General features: G+C 34.7%; 1 protein-coding gene across 3 annotated transcripts in view; it reads left to right on the top strand.

The window, feature by feature from the left end:
• DPYD (dihydropyrimidine dehydrogenase) overlaps positions 1–5,319 on the top strand; it is a 922,445-nt gene that overhangs the window by 77,602 nt on the left and 839,524 nt on the right.

Here is a 5,319-nt window from a genome sequence, read left to right on the forward strand (position 1 = left end):
TGATTTGTTCTTATATCTGATTTCTCTTAAAGTTGATTCTAGTCCTCCAAATTTCTTGAATCAGATTAATTTATCATAAATTTGTTCTTTCCTCTAGAATATTTTCCCAGAACCAAACATTGTGATTAAGAATGTTTTCCCAGCTTTATTATTTCCTGTTATTCTTTTATGCTTACATTTTGTGTGTGTGTGTGAGGATAAGATGTTTGCTTCCATGTGGCCTGGTTTGTTCTTATAACTTGGATTTTGAAAACAGTTTCATAAAGCAAATCATTGCTGGAAGATGGAAATAGACTATTCATGCCAATTACTCAATTTTAGATGAGGCATGTGACTCACGTGTTTTCTGATGCTTTCTTAGTATCTGATGACATCCTTTATGTCCACCTTATAATAAAAGTGTATTCTGAAGATAACTGAAGACTGTGTATGATATATTTTGAAAGAAAAATTAAATGTTAAATAAATGATGGTTGTTAACTTATTTATACAGTTTAGTACATTTATTAAGCAGTTTTACTCAGATAGTATTCTAGGTTAGATTCTAGGCTAGGTGTGGTATAGTGTGTCTTATACTTGGATAGGAAAAAAATGAGCCTTGAAATTGTACTCAGAAATTTTATAAAGGTTACTGCTCATCATATGTACCCCATTTGGCAGGAGAATCTTAATTATTCTTTTCAGAGTGATTCACCTAGTTCAGAAACTTAAGTATGACAATACCCAAGAATTTTATTGAGTCTAAAGTTGTAAAGACTTCACAGGACTGAACTAATAGCATAGAAGTTCCTGAAGAGTTGAATTAAATATAAATCAATCATTAATTAATCCAGTAAGTGGATATTGAGCACCTACTATTGACCAAACACTGGGTTATACATGAACTTTTAAACACAGAGGAATGCTTAGTCAAGTTAGAGAGAGAAACCCATTAATAAAGAACTGTAATATAAGGGAAATAACATGATAGACAGATGCTCAAATGCTAGAAGGTGCTTCTATGGAATCATTAATCCAGAATGGGATTAATGGGTTTTAGGGAGACATATGCCTGTAGGTGATGTCAAGATACAAAGAATGCACTGTGGGATGTGGGTATTGATGAACGCTTGGTTCTTACTAATAAGCTGGTAAGTTATTTCTGAGGGAAATATATGGGACTGGTTCTTGCTAACTTTCTGTGTACCAGTTTGTTAATTTATAATGAGGAAAGTAACTGCGTATGTTATTTTCTGCCTGTGTTTGAGCTACATGGGGCATTAAGTCATCATCAGAATTATGTTCTTGATTTAATCTGAGATGTCATCACCACTGAGAAAGGAACTCTGCTGAAAGTCAAATAATAATCAGAGGGTTGCTGTGTGAGCATCAGATCCATTGAATTTCAGTAAGATGAATAAAAAGTTGCTGTTCTGTGTAGCAGTTTCTCAATGCAGATTACCTTTTAGAAAATGCAGATGCTCAGTGCTCATTGGCTATAACTCTACTTTTACAATTTTGATAACATATTCATGAATAAAGAATAAGAATTATTATAATTCTTATTGTGTATATTGTGTTCTATTTTAAAGATGGGAAAACTGAGTTTAGAAAATTACTAGCTCTGTAAAAAAAAAAAAAAAAAGAAAATTGCTAGCTCCCTGATATTAGGAAGGTTATTTCCACTGTCTGGTGCTCAGTTTCTTCATCTATAAAATGAAGATGATGTTAATTTATACTAATATTGATAATACTAATAGCATATAAAAATAATATTGTTAGCGAATGTGACACCCTATCGCACATAGAAAGCACCATGTAAGTCATAATAATACTTAGTGAGTATTATTATAAGTAAGAGAAAACAGAAAGAAAATGAAAATAGAGCATTAGTTTTTAATACGAGAATTACTAATTTTAAGAAGCTAGCAGATAGTTTAGTTCCTAATTTTGATCCTTGAATGTTTGTTAAAACTGGCCCAATTTCCTCTTCATTTATCCATTCTTCCATTTTCCTTCAGTAGTCCTATAACCATACTTCCTGACTGATTCAGATATGCAAACTTTAACAACTCAGTTTCTTTCCAGTATGCAGTTCTAGTGTACCTGAATTAAGTACAAACACACACACATATAGACATACAATTTTTAGCTACAGACAGGTAAAATTATAGAAAGCTTTCATATTCATGTGTTTGTCCCCCAATTATTATTTTTTTTTCCTTGCTGCTGACACCATTAATCACTGTGAAATTTATAAAAGTAGGTATGGTCTGGTTTGATATTTGCAGAGTTTTGTGGACTAGGGTTAAATATCTAATTTTGATTTACGGTCAGAAACTTTCTGTAAAATAGTGTAAATATACGTATATATATATGTCCAGTTCTAACTGTTGCTTCCCGACCTGCATACAGGTTTCTCAAGAGGCAGTTCAGGTGGTCTGGGATTCCCATCTCTTTCAGAACTTTCCACAGTTTATTGTGACCCACACAGTCAAAGGGTTTGGCATAGTCAATAAAGCAGAAATAGATGTTTTTCTGGAACTCTCTTGCCTTTTCGATGATCCAGCGGATGTTGGCAATTTGATCTCTGGTTCCTCTGCCTTTTTTAAAATCAGCTTGAGCATCTGGAAGTTCATGGTTCAGGTACTACTGAAGCCTGGCGTGGAGAAGAAGCACTGTAGAAGTGAATAATGTCCTAATAGAGAGTTTTTAAACTTCATTTTCATAACTAAAATTTTAATTAACCTTAACTTACTTCATTAATTAATACCTACTTTGGAATTTAAGTAACAGAGAAAACTGGAAATTTACCATGCATTTTACCATTTGTAAGAGAGGAAAATGTTCTGTATCAGTTGTAATCGCGTGTGACTTTAATCAGATATTTGGAGGTCTACTTCAATTGCCTGCAGTGTTAGCTTTTCAAACTCAAAATATTGTGTAAGATTCCCTTATAACTTGAAAATCAGATGACTCATTTCCCTTAGACAGCTCAGCTTGTGCAATTTTAACTGTGGAGAATGAGCTGTCCATTACGCTTTATCACCATTCTCTGCTGAATGCATTTGCTCTTTCTTCCTTTCCATTGCTTGTGTTTGTTTATCTAATTTGGATTATTAGCATGCCATAATGGTCTGTAATTTTTCCCCTCAGTCATTTACTTCTCAGGCAGGAAATTTCTTAGTGCTCCTGAGGACAACGAGAACACGTGATTTTTTGTTGTTGTTAAAGGAAAGTCACAAAATTAAAAGTTTGGAGGAGACTCCTCTCTTTAAGAAAAGCTTTATTCAAACATTTCTACTGAATATTTGTCTATTTTTTTCCCTGTAAATATGCATGGACATAGAACTGAGCTTGGTGATAAATGCAAGCATGACAGTCTTTATATTCATCAAGTTTGTTCTTTTTAATTTTTAATATAGCTATTATAATGCTTTGAGAATTATAGAAGATAGTTCTGTTCTTATTTGTGGAATGCTTAGTGTATAGCTCAGGTCCTGATACCATACTTGTAAGGTTCAGATCTGAGTGCTGTCAGTTTCTACCTAGGAAACTTTAGGCAAGTTATTTAACTCCTTTACAACACTTCACCAATCTGAAAAAAATAAATTTAATAATGGCTCTTTTAAAGGGAGATGATAGGGTTTTAAAAAATTAAGACATAAAAGAACTTAGAACAATATCTGGCACTGAAAAAAAACTCAGAGTTAGCTATTAAAGAATTTTTGATAATGTAGAGAATTTTAGGAAATACATAGAACACAGAAAAATGGGATCACTTGAAATCCTACCCCTCAGAAATAAGCTCACAAATATTTTGGTGTGTTATTTCAGTCTTAGTTATTGTGAAGTCGTATACTTCTAGATTTTTACAAAATATGGGGTTATTTGTTGTTTGGTCGCTCAGTCATGTCCAACTCTTTGTGACCTCATGGACCTCATGAACTACACTGCACCAGACTTTACTTCCTTTACCATCCCCTGGAGCTTGCTCAAAATCATGTATATTTAGTCAGTGATGCCATGCAACCATCTCGTTTTCTGTCATCCCCTTCTCCTGCCTTCAATCTTTTGCAGCATCAGGATCTTCTCTAATGGGTTGGCTCTTTGCATCAGGTGGCCAAAGTATTAGAGTTTCAGCTTCAGCATCAGTCATTCAAATGAATACTCAGGACTTATTTACTTTAGGACTGACTGGTTTGATCTCCTTGTAGTCCAAGGGACTCTTAAGAGTTTTCTCTAACATCGCAGCTCAAAAGCATCAATTCTTAGGTGCTCAGCCTTCTTTATAGTCCAACTGTCACATCTATACATGACTACTGGAAAAACTATAGCTTTGACGAGGCAGACCTTTGTCATCAAGGCAATTTCTCTGCTTTTTAATATACTGTCTAGGTTGGTCATAGCTTTTCTTTCAAGGAGCGAGTGTCTTTTAACTTCATGGCTGCAGTCACCATCTGCAGTGATTTTGGAACCCAGGAAAATAAAGTCTCTCACTGTTTCCATTGTCTCTCCATCTATTTGCCATGAAATGATGGGACTGGATGCCATGATTTTCATTTTTTGAATGGTGAATTTGAAGCCAACTTTTGCATTCTTCTCTTTCACTTTCATCAATAGGCTCTTTAGTTCCTCTTCACTATTAGCCATAAGCGTGGTATTATATTCATATCTGAAGTTATTGATATTTCTCCCAGCAATCTTGATTTCAGCTTGTGCTTCATCCAGCCTGGCATTTCACATGATGTACTCTGCATATAAGTTAAATAAGCAGGGTGACAGTGTACAACTTTGATGTACTCCTTTCCTGATTTGGAACCAGTCTGTTGTTCCAGGTCCAGTTCTAACTGTTGCTTCTTGACCTGCATACAGATTTCTCAGGAGGCAGATCAGGTGGTCTGGTATTCCCATGTCTTGAAGAATTTTCCACAGTTTGTTGTGATCCACACAGTTAAAGGATTTGGTGTAGTTAATAAAGCAGAAGTACATGTTTTTTCTGGAATTCTCTTGCTTTTTCAGTGACCCAATGGATGTTAGCAATTTGATCTCTTGTTCCTCTGCCTTTTCGAAATCCAGCTTGAACATCTGGAAGTTCTTGGTTCACGTACTGTTGAAGCCTGGCTTTGAGAATTTTGAGCATCACTTTACTAGCGTGTGAGATGAGTGCAATTTAGCGGTAGTTTGAGCATTCTTTGTCATTGCCTTTCTTTGGGATTGGAATGAAAACTGACCGTTTTCAGTCCTATGGCCACTGCTGAGTTTTCCAGATTTCCTATTCAGTGTGCTTTTACGTAATTTTTTTTAACAACTGATTATCAATTTATTAAAAAGTTTAAT

This window comes from Bos taurus, chromosome 3, assembly GCF_002263795.3.
Source record: "Bos taurus isolate L1 Dominette 01449 registration number 42190680 breed Hereford chromosome 3, ARS-UCD2.0, whole genome shotgun sequence".
In the NCBI taxonomy this organism is placed as follows: Eukaryota; Metazoa; Chordata; class Mammalia; order Artiodactyla; family Bovidae; genus Bos; species Bos taurus.